The sequence below is a fragment of the Pelophylax lessonae genome, assembly GCF_965119305.1.
Source record: "Pelophylax lessonae genome assembly, chromosome: 8".
NCBI lineage: Eukaryota > Metazoa > Chordata > Amphibia > Anura > Ranidae > Pelophylax > Pelophylax lessonae.
The window spans coordinates 284,930,594-284,943,066 of NC_138775.1; positions in this window are offsets into that span (position 1 = coordinate 284,930,594).

Here is a 12,473-nt window from a genome sequence, read left to right on the forward strand (position 1 = left end):
CCTGTACCATCTCCTGTACCATGCCTGTACCATCTCCTGTGCCATACCTATACCATCTTCTGTACCATGCCTGTACCATCTTCTCTGCCATGCCTGAACCATCTCCTGTACCATGCCTGTACCATCTCCTGTACCATGCCTGTACCATCTCCTGTGCCATGCCTGTACCATCTCCTGTGCCATGCCTGAACCATCTCCTGTACTATGCCTGTACCATCTCCTGTATCATGCCTGAACCATCTCCTGTACTATGCCTGTACCATCTCCTGTATCATGCCTGAACCATCTCCTGTGCCATGCCTGTACCATCTCCTGTGCCATGCCTGTACCATCTCCTGTGCCATGCCTGTACCATCTGTGCCATACCTGTACCATCTACTGTGGCATGCCTTAACCATCTCCTGTACCATGCCTGTACCATCTCCTGTGCCATGCCTTTACCATCTTCTGTACCATGCCTGTACCGTCTTCTCTGCCATGCCTGAACCGTCTCCTGTACCATGCCTGTACCATCTCCTGTGCCATGCCTGTATCATCTCCTGTGCCATGCCTGAACCATCTCCTGTACTATGTCTGAACCATCTTCTGTACCATGCCTGTACCGTCTTCTCTGCCATGCCTGAACCGTCTCCTGTACCATGCCTGTACCATCTCCTGTGCCATGCCTGTATCATCTCCTGTGCCATGCCTGAACCATCTCCTGTGCCATGCCTGTACCATCTCCTGTATCATGCCTGAACCATCTCCTGTATCATGCCTGAACCATCTCCTGTACCATGCCTGTACCATCTGTGCCATGCCTGTACCATCTCCTGTACCATGCCTGAACCATCTCCTGTACTATGCCTGAACCATCTCCTCTATCATGCCTGAACCATCTCCTGTACTATGCCTGAACCATCTCCTGTACCATCTCCTGTACCATCTCCTGTACTATCTCCTGTACTATGCCTGAACCATCTCCTCTATCATGCCTGAACCATCTCCATTACCATGCCTGAACCATCTCCTGTACCATCTCCTGTACCATGCCTGTACCATCTCCTGTACCATTTCCTGTACCATGCCCACAGCCCATGTTTTGGGTCTCGTGGTGGTCCAGTTGGGTCCAGTAGCTGCTGCATTTTCCTCCCTAGACTTATACTTGAGTCAATATGTTTTCCCAATTTTTGTGGTAAAATTAGGGGCCTTGGCTTATATTCAGGTTGGCTTATACTCAAGTATATACGGTATATAGATCCGACCAAAATGAGGGACAGATGAGGAGGAAAGAGGGAGAGAGGGACTTTGTTCCAAATCAGGGACAGTCTCTCCAAATCAGGGACAGTTAGGAGCTATGCTGTACGTATCTCTGAAAACCGTTGCATGTTAAAGTCCTTAGGTGCAGCCAGATCCCAGAATTCCCAGCTTTGGTTAATTTTGCTTAAGGTCGTCGGTAAATAACAGTAAACCTATTGAGCCGTTTCACACTCCTGTTTGCAGGGCTGCGGCACCGAATCCCGCCAGGGCTAGCGCTTTTCCGATTGAGCCAAACACCTGCCAAAGGTGTGAAACCATTTGAGATCCCCTCGCTAACAAGTAGTCCATGGGGAACCCTGGCGTGTCAGCATGGGCTCTCAGAAACACACGGCGACCTTCTCAAGGTCATTGCAGTACACAAGCCGTAACGTGGCTCTCGGCGGTCGATACCATGTAGCCGATTTCGCAAGCTTACGTCGCAACATCCATTAGTCCTTCTAAGGAAATGTTATTATTTCCCTCGACCCCACGATCCAGCGCTCAGAAATACATGTTTGTTTTTTACCCTAAGAACCTTTGACCTCGCCGGACGCGTTATTTTATATTTTTTTACCCTAACCGGGCCTTTACATCTGAGCCGGATTAAAAGTAATTACTTTTTTTTTTCCCTTTCCTTACGGCTACATTGATCTTAACTGGATACGAGGACTCGGAGGAATCAAAGTTTTTTTTTGATGAAAAAGAAAAAAGTTCCGTTCAAAAGCTTGATGAATTCTGTGTGTGTATTTAATAAATAATTCAGCGGAATACAAAACAAGCCGCCTCACTGTAACAAGCTGTTTGTGATATAAGAATTTAAAATGCTAACGATTTAGAGACAGAAAGCTGTCAGCGGGCCGACGTGGTTGTCGGGTACAACAGATGTAATGCCCCCCCCCCCCACCTCCTGAAAATTCGTATTGTCTGCCATTTTCTGGGCATTATTGTCTGGTGCCACAGACATTGCTGACTGTCTCTGCAGTCCAACGGAAAGGTTACATTTGTTGTTCTATAATATCACCTCTAGGTAGAATTTTATTCCAAGCCAAATAACCTTTAGTTCAACCCCTCCAGCCCCTTCCAAAGAGCAGGTCTTAAAATAGACGCGGCGGCGGGGCGTCCATTATGACTTGCTGCACAATGATTGTGCACTTCTTCACTTTCCCGAATGTTTTGGCATTTTCCAAAAACTCAGCGGTCAGTCAGCTTGGATACAATATATCAGTTCATCTTAGACACCAAAGAATCGGGTCTCATTCGCATCTGAGTAATATGAATCGCATTTCCAGAAGCCCTTTACCGCTCAACACTAGATTCAGGGGCGTAACTACAGGGGTTGCAGGGGTTGCAATTGCAACCGGGCCCCATGCTCCAGGGGGCCTGTGCCGCTCCCCTGTACACCAGGATAGGAGGGGCAGTGGGGGCAGCATGTAGAGAAATCACTGTCCTCCTTTTTCTTCGGGAATTAGACAAAATCTAAAGGTTAAATGCTGGTTTAGTCTGGGGGTGCGGGGATAAGGTGTACTACTCACATTATTGCGGGATCTGATCAGTAAACTCAGTGGTGATGATGCCACAAGCCCCTGATGATGTAATATTTAAAAAAATACATTGGGCGGAGTTGGGCATCGTGACGTCACCATGCATACGCGCCGGGGAGTCCATTATGACTTCCTGCACACTGGTTGTGCACTTCTTCACTTTCCTAAAAGTTTTGCCATTTTCCAAAAACTGAGCGGTCGATCAGCTTGGATACAATATATCAGTTAATCTGAGACGCCAAAGAATTGGGTCTCATTCACATCTGAGTAATCTGAATCGCATTTCCAGAAGCACTTTACCGCTCTACACCAGATTTCTAAATTCTTCACACCTGAGCGGCAACCTGCCGCCTGTTGCGCCAAAGAAGTATAGGAGCTTCATTGGGGCAGGAAAGCATGTTTTTGGCCCAATAGACTTTTAGGCCACATTCACACACGAGGGATTTTCTGCTTGAAGCTCTAAAATGCTCAACAAGTTTTAAAAAATATCCGAAAAATGCTAATAAATTGCTACGCTCAGGTGTGAATGGAGCCTAATGGGAGTGCGTAAAAAATGCACAAAATATCTGCATAATGCAAATTTTCAAAATATCAACACATTGAATAAATATCACTCACTACCCTTGAGAAAGTCACGTTGGTTGTGACGCAATGCGTCGGGAGGAGCCGGGTGACGTCACTTCTGGTCTACCAGAAGTTTTGGATTCTCGCCACCGCAAACTGCGGGGAAAGATCGGTCCGCTCTCTACCACTGTTTACCATTTACTTCTACTGTGAGTTGTGATATTTTACAATAAAATTACTATTTACTTACTACACTATGAAGCCCTATGAACAGTGATCTGTGATGGATTGCTTTTCATAGGGTGGTTAGCAGGCAGCTGGAAGGCCATGAGTTGCCTCCTCACTGTCTGATGTAACCCTGAAAAGCTCTGACCACCAGCTGCGTTCTTAGCATGCGGTTGTGTCACGTTCCCATTCAATTAAATGGGTTGCATTTGGAGGAGGTACTGCACATAGAACGCAACATGGGGTATTATTTTTGTATGACCCCATCCACCAGTCATTGTAGCTTAAAGCGGCCCTTCACTCAAAAGGTCCCACTGATTTGCTCCCTCTCCACAGACTGTAACTGAGCTGCAGCTTTTCTTTTGGGGGGGGGGGGGGGCAGTGAGTCCTAATTCCATAATCCTTGCCTAGGCGAGGATGGCATCCCCCCCCCTTAGCCTCCTAGGACATTCAAAGAGCACCTTGCAAGCTTGTGCATGTGCAATGGGAAACCGGCTGTGGTTCCTCAGGGAGCCCATTATCCAAGATCCTTGCCTAGGTGAGGATGGCATCCCTTCCCACCCCTCCCCCCGTAGCCTCCTAGGACATTCAAAGAGCACCTTGAAAGCTTGCGCATGCGCAATGGGAAACCGGCTGTGGTTCCTCAGGGAGCCCATTATCCAAGATGGCAGCATTGGGGACCTGGAGCAGCAAGAAGAACTGTCAGAAGGAAGATTGCACTGGACCCTGGGCACTGGTAAGTACCCGTTTTATAGAAAAGCAAAAAACAAACTGAAGTTCCTCTTTAAGGTGGGGGGGGGGGGGGGGGGGTAAAACCATCGCTTACTTTTACTGCTTCTCCAGCCACTGTTGTAGCTTAGACCCCACTTGTTAGGCAGTGTGGAATCGTGGGCAGAATCGCCACAATTCCAAATCGTGGCAAAACGCGCAATGCAAATTTGGGTGCTATTATTCTTAATGGCACCCCAAACGCAGTGCGATTCCGCAGGGATGGTTGCATAACAATATTACTTGTGTGGCAAAACACGTGTTTCAAAATTGCACTACACTTGTCGCCGAAAAAGGATCCAGGGCTTCTTTCTGGCAACAAACACTCACAGGGCAGCCTATTGAAGTGAATGGACCGCCCTATGAGCGACATGTGTAAACCGCGCTTTCAAAACCGCAAGGAAGAACGTTCATTCCCGCAACACAGTATCTGAATGGGGCCGTAAAGGGCTGAGTTAGGGAGGTAAAACCGCAGCTAAACTGCCTTTTTTTATCACCCCTCTGGCTACTTTTGAAGCATAAGGTGGGTGAACAGGGGCAATAAAACGGCCCCTTGAATCGTGGGCATAATCTCCACAATTCCAATTCATGGCAAAACACGCAATGCAAATTTGGGTGCTAATATTGTTAATGACACCCCAAACGCGGTGCGATTCCGCAGAGATTGTTGTGTTACAATATTACTATCGTGGCAAAACACGTGTATCAAAAGGAACGTTCAATATCAGAATGGGGCCGTAAAGGAGCTAAGAACGCAGCTGAACTGCCTTTTTTATTGCCCCTCTGGCTACTTTTGGAGCTTAAGGTGGGTGAACAGGGGCAATAAAACTGTGTTTCAGTCACTTATTTTTATCGCCCCCTCCAAGCACAAGTGTGAATGGCCCAAGGAAGGCAGAAAGGGGATGAAATATGGCTACAGAATGGCAGCAAAGCAAATGAAAGCAAACTTATCCTAAAATATTTTATCAGACAGGAGAAGAGTAAGAAAGATGGCTGCGCGGTGACACCGCAGGGCACATTTATACCGTGGCGCAGACGGCCATTACTCCTCAATATAACTTATTCCTAAAGGATGTCCTGGAAGGTGGCGGGCGCTGAGCGGGGGAGATTCATCATTTCCTGTTATTGTAAGGAAGTCCAAACACACCGATCTGTTTTCTATGAGGAATCGTTCGCCGTCCCTCCATTACCGTTTACTGATCAGACGCTCGTCAGTCCTGAGAGACGACATCCATTCCTTACAGAGTCCCGGCGCTGTCAGGGGCCCCAGCGCTCGTTTATAACTGTCCATCCCCCAACAGATACAAAGAGACAGAACTCATACCAGCTTACAGGCAGTGCAGAAATGGCTTTTTTTTTATCTTTTTAAAAAGATTTTTAGATAATTGAAAGCTCCGCCCCCAATAAAGTGGCCCTATCATCACGTTAGTTGCATGCATGCTAGGTAATTTATTGGGATAGGGAGAGAGGAGCGCCCGGTAATGAGTGATGCCACGCTTGATGCATGGATTGCAATCAATTATTGAAAATAACGAGTTTGCAGATCGAGCTAATGCGTTTCGGGGGATTAACATCCCCTTCTTCAGGGCTAGCATGCAAACATTAACCACTTGCCGACCGCCCGCCACAGATACACTGCGGCAGACTGGCTCGCAATGGCGGCCTGTCCGTTGGGGGCCGTCACTGGGAGCCAGTCTGCCGCAGTCCGTTGGGGGCGCAGGGGTGCCGCCCCTCCTATCTATGCATCCGGCCCCCTAATCTACATGCAGGGCGCGGGATTCATGGATTCCAATGGGTTTTTCTTTTTGAAGCACCTGATTAGAGCCAGAGGCTCCCTGATATGGGGGGGGGGGGGCACAGACGGACCTGCCCCCCCGTATCACTCGCCTGCAGCACCACATCTCCCCCCCCCCGCCCGCCAGTCAGTCAGTTTACTTACCTTGTTCCTCCAGAATGACAGGCGGCGGCTTCCCCCTCAGGCTCCTTCATGTCCCTCCTCGGCTGCTGGCTGCTGGCTCTGCTGCGCGAATCGCCATACCCATACGTCTCACCTCCCATAATCTTGGGGGTTAGTGGCGAGGTCCCATAATGTGACGCCATAATACTGATGGCTCGTGACAATAAGGCTTCCATAACATAGGTGGTAAGTGGTAATGCTCATATGACATGGACTATAATTTTAAACCGTAACACATTGGGTATCTATTTACTCGGCGTGACATCATCTTTCACAATATACAAAAAAAATGGGCTAAATTTACTGTTTAGTATTTTTTAAATGCAGTGAAATGTGATTTTTCTAAATTTTTCCAAAAAAATGGCATTTTAAAGACCGCTGCGCAAATACCGCGTGACAAAAAATATTGCAATGACCGACATTTTATTCTCCAGAGTCTTTGCTAAAAAATATATATATATATATATATATATATATATATATATATATATATATATATATATAATGTTTAGGGGTTCTAAGTAGTTTTCTAGGAAAAAAAAATGATTTTAACTTGTGAACCAAAAGTGTCCGAAATAGAGCTGGGGCTTAAAGTGGTTAAATGTCCACAACTGGCCTGTAAGAGAGGTCTCAATATTCTAAACCTGGTCTGTGGCAAAGACTAAAGATACTTAAAGCTAGCCACCCATCTGGGGCTACGAAGTTCATATTGGCCTGTGACGGGGGCATAGAGAAAATAGAGTCACCAGCCATCTAGTTGCTGACATAGAAATGCCTGATATATTTTTACTGTTTCTTGGTATCCTGTAACCCCCACCCCAACCTGACCAGCATTTCTAAACCATTTTACCTCTGAGGAACCCTAAAGTAGATTTTTGGTCTCGTGGAACTCCTGCTAAAATCAATTTAATGGATTTCAGTTAAACAACGCCCTTTACATTGGTGGCCAATGTTTCTTCTACAATGGTGATCAATATGCCACCTTTACAGTCAACTAAAAAAAAAGACTATTGGTGTTCTGCTGGCTCTGCCAAGCGGCATTGCGGGCACCTTTAAATCGGAGGTAAATTAGCCACAGCTCAAGGAACCTCTAGCAACCTCTGGAGAAACCCTAGTTTAGAATTGATGCCCTAGACCAGGGGTGGGGAACCTTTTTTCTGCCAAGGGCCATTTGGGTATTTATAAAACCATTCGGGGGCCGTACAAAAGTATCACCTTAAAAATGAGCCTGTTATATTTTGTCAAACATTTAATTAACTCACCCCTAATGTGATGGCTGCAACTGCTTCTCTTTGGTGAGGTGTGTGATGTTAGCTGGTACTGATGATGTTGCTACTCGCAACAGGTTTTCCAGGTTTGCGTCGGTCAGTCTGGAGCGCAGTCGACTTTTTTGTGGTGGTAAGTTTTGAAAAGAACTGCTGGCGGGTACTGCTGGTGGGTATAGCTGGCTGGTACTGCTAGTGGGTACAGCTGGCTGGTACTGCTGGCTCAGGCTGGTACTGCTGGCTTGTACTGTGCTGTGAGTACTGCTGGCTGGTACTGCTGGCTCAGGCTGATACTGCTAGGGGTACTGCTGGCTGGTACTGCTGTGGGTACTGCTAACTCAGGCTGATACTGCGCTGTAGGTACTGCTGGCTCAGGCTGGTACTGATGGCTGGTACAGTGCTGTGGGTACTGCTGGCTGGTACTGCTGGCTCAGACGGGTACTGCTGTGGGTACTGCTTGCTCAGGCTGGTACTGCTGGCTGGTACTGCTGTGGGTACTTCTGGCTCAGGCTGGTACTGCTGGCTGGTACTGTGCTGTGGGTACTGTTGGCTGGTACTGTTGTAGGTACTGCTGGCTGGTACTGTTGTAGGTACTGCTGACTCTGGCTGGTACTGCTGTGGGTACTGCTGGCTCTGGCTGGTACTGCTGGCTCTGGCTAGTACTGCTGGTTCTGCTGTGGGTACTGCTGGTTCTGGCTGGTACTGCTGTGAGTACTGCTGGTTCTGGCTGGAAGAGGTGATGTTTCCTGTATTGGTCCCAGGCGGAGTGCATTTGATATCACTCTGCCTGTGACTCACTCAGACTTTCATAACGCAGCAGGAACTATACAGGAAGCATTGGCTCAGTTCTGACAGATCAGCTGAGAGACACAGACTCAGCTGCATGGGGGGGCCGGACCAGATGACTTTGGGGGCCGCATACGGCCCCCGAACCGTAGGTTCCCCACCCCTGCCCTAGACAATAACATTTGCCAAAGAAGGTTGGAGACCCGAGAGTGGCGCTGAAGAACCTGAAGGGGGAAATGAGCATTTTGGAGAGGGAGTTGGTGTAGAACTTGGGTGCTCTCGATCTGTAGTCCTATTCCTGATGTTTCAGGTGGATGTGGTTTAAAGAGAACTTTTTTTTTTGTTAAAGTTGAACTTTAGTCCTAAGTTTTAAAATGGGCGGACAGCAAGGAATTTTAATGCAGAAGAGACATGTTTGTCTTGCCTGCCCGTCCGCCGCTGTACAGTGAGCATGCGTGGCTCTCTGTACAAATTTGGCAATGCCAAATCTGACTGAGCTCCCACGTATGCGGGGGCGTGACGTCATCCACACCTGCCCAATGACAGCGGCTGGTGATGGAGACCCGGATGCCGGCCACCCGAAGAATTCAGCGGCCAGGCGGGGAGCTCAGGGATGCCTCATTGCCCGATCCTAGGTGAGTATTGTTCTGTTTTAAGCTCATGGGGTTTATGTATGAAAGATTCACTTTGAACTCAAGAGTGTCAATGGCATTTGCACAGTCACATTCACCCCATTTACAACAGCACAAATGTGGACTAGAGTAGTGTTTCTCAACCTTTTTTCGGTCAAGGCACCCTTTAACAATTATGGACAGTCTCGAGGCCCCACATTCTAAAATGTAAAAACTGTTCTAATAGTTTTACATAATGCAGCAACATCCACAAGTCCAAGTAGGACACCCAACGTTAGAGGTGATGTATTCTTCCAAAATCAATACACTTTTTCACACTGGTACAGACTAGTATTCCAATGTTTCTCTTCTTCCTCAATTTTTATGAATCACTCAGCTAACATGACCCCAGTGCTGATGGAGAGGGGCAGGGGAGGGTCAAACAAGGATGCTGTGCAGGCGACTGACATCCTCCTTATTAGCTGATGATGTCATTGGTCGTTAGGACTCTGGCACCTAGAAGGTTGTAATGGTGCACAATGAAAACTTGACTTGTGACTTTTGCCTTGTTTCCGGTACGGTACGGTTTGGTACAGTTCAGTACGGTTCGGAACGGTACACCGTGATCAGGCTTGCGTTTCCACCGCCAACAGTACCTTTACATGATAGGCGCTGTGTAGCCGGAAAGTAGAGATCGAGGTCACTTGATAGTTCTGCAGAGTGTAGCTCCACCCTGTTGGTACGGTACGATTGTGCTTGGTACCCCAACGAAAGGGTCCCAAAAAAGTGGTACGGTACGGTTCAGAATTAGGGTACCATTTACAACTTTTGACAATTGAAACGGCAAAAATTGCGTACCGAACTGAACCGCTCGGTGGAAAAGAGGCATTTGTGTGACTAAAAGGCAGCTTCATCCACACGCCAGCTTGTATACAATTTTTGAGCAATTTTTAGGCATTTTGCCAAGGCACCCCTGAAGAAACCTCAAGGCACCCCAGGTTGCCTGGGCACAATGGTTGAAAAAAGCTGGACTAGAGAATGCAGCAGCCAATGAATATCTTTGAATGTCAGAAGTACAGTAAGTTGCAAAAGCAGCTTTTTAGGTCAGTAGGCCAATTGCCAGCAGCAGGAGCTCTCCATAGTGCTGAAACCGGGTTTATATAACATTTCAGCATTAGGACAGCACCCTGCCCCAGTACTCAGTTAGGTTGAAAAAAAGACACAAGTCCATCTGGCTTAACCAATAAAAAACAAAAAACAGTAAAGAAAACCCAACCATACAATCTCATATAGACAATCCTATACCTGCAGTTGATCCAGAGGAAAGTGAAAAACCCCAGCAAAGCATGATCCACTTTGCTACAGCAGGGGAAAAATTCCTTCCTGATCCTCCGAGAGGCAATCGGATATTCCCTGGATCAACTTTACCTATAAATATTAGTACCCAGTTATATTATGTACACCCAGGAAAGAATCCAGGCCCTTTTTAAAGCAATCTAGTGAGAACACCAGAACCTCCTCTGGAGGGAGTCTATTCCACATTTTCACAGCTCTAACGGTGAAGAGTGCCCCCTTCTCCTCTGTGATGACCTTAAAGTGAATAACTCAACACCAAGTTCACTATATGGACCCCTTATGTATTTATACATGTTGATCATATCCCCCCTTAATCTCCTCTTCTCAAGAGAGAATAAAATCAGTTCCTCTAATCTCTCCTCATAGCTGAGCTCCTCTCTTCACTTTCTCCAGTTCCCCGATATCCTTTTTAAGAACTGGTGCCCAAAAACGGGGACTCCTCTCAGGATCCCTCAGTCCTGATACAAGCAGTGGGATGGCGCTTGAGCGGAGTTATTCCAAGTCTGGCAGGGTCAGTGCTTGGAGATAGGGAAAGGTTCCGGAAGAGGAGGGTCAATTCGTGGACTATGCCTCCCTCACTTCAGGAAGCCTCCCCTTTGGGTGTGGACCGGCCAGACGGAATTCCGCTCCTCTAGTCTACAGACCACTGCTACAGTTTGTAAGCGGCTCCGGATGGTCACGCCTGCCCGCCTCACTTAGGTGTACTGTGTTGAACATTTGTACAATATACTGCCTGCCACACCACCCTGCACCTCGATCACACGGGTGTAGCACTAAACAATTGGGAAGGCTGAAGGTCAGATTTTAGGAAATATCAGGTGACTGTGTAGGTAAGGTAAAAAGATAAATAAAAATCTGTTACATTGTGTCGGATTTTAGGATTTAGCTAATTACCATAACAGACTTTAACCACTTTATTACTGCGCTATAGCCGAAAGAAGGCAGCATCTTGGCTGTTTCAGGAAGGCGTCCAGGCCCCACCCTCCGGGAATGCATCTGGCATGCTCTGTGATCGGGGTAAAGGGCCAATCACAGCTGATCACAGTGGAAACAGAGTTGCCGGTTATGGGCAGTACTTTCCTCACATACTGTCACAGTGCGAGGAAAGCAGAGCCAGTAACTGGACATGTGTACGGATAATCAGAGCACTGATTATCAGTGCTACATATCAGTGCTGATCAGTACAGCATATCAGTGCCTATCAGCGCTGCATAAAAGTACCAATCAGTGCTCCCTATCAGTGCCTCTTAATGCTGCATATCTGTGCCTATCAGTGCTACATATCAGTGACCATCACTGCTGTACATCAGTGCTGCATATCAGTGCCTCTTAATACTGCATATCAGTGCCCATCAATGCTGCCTATCAGTGCTGCATCTCAGTGTCCATCAGTGCTGCCTATCAATGCTGCATATCAGTGCCTATCAGTGCTGCATATCAGTGACCATCTGTGCTGCCTATCAGTGCCCATCTGTGCTGCCTATCAGTGCTGCATATCAGTGCCTCTTAATGCTGCGTATCTGTGCCTATGAGTGCTGCCTATCAGTGCTGCATATCAGTGCCCATCAATGCTGCCTATCAGTGCTGCATCTCAGTGCCCATCAGTGCTGCATATCAGTGCCTATCAGTGCTGCATATCAGTGCCCATCAGTGCTGCCTATCAGTACCCATCAGTGCTGCATATCAGTGCCTCTTAATGCTGCATATCAGTGCCCATCAATGCTGCCTATCAGTGCTGCATCTCAGTGTCCATCAGTGCTGCCTATCAATGCTGCATATCAGTGCCTATCAGTGCTGCATATCAATGACCATCTGTGCTGCCTATCAGTGCCCATCTGTGCTGCCTATCAGTGCTGCACATCAGTGCCTCTTAATGCTGCGTATCTGTGCCTATGAGTGCTGCCTATCAGTGCTGCATATCAGTGCCCATCAATGCTGCCTATCAGTGCTGCATCTCAGTGCCCATCAGTGCTGCCTATCAATGCTGCATATCAGTGCCTATCAGTGCTGCATATCAGTGCCCATCAGTGCTGCCTATCAGTACCCATCAGTGCTGCATATCAGTGCCTCTTAATGCTGCATATCAGTGCCCATCAATGCTGCCTATCAGTGCTGCACATCA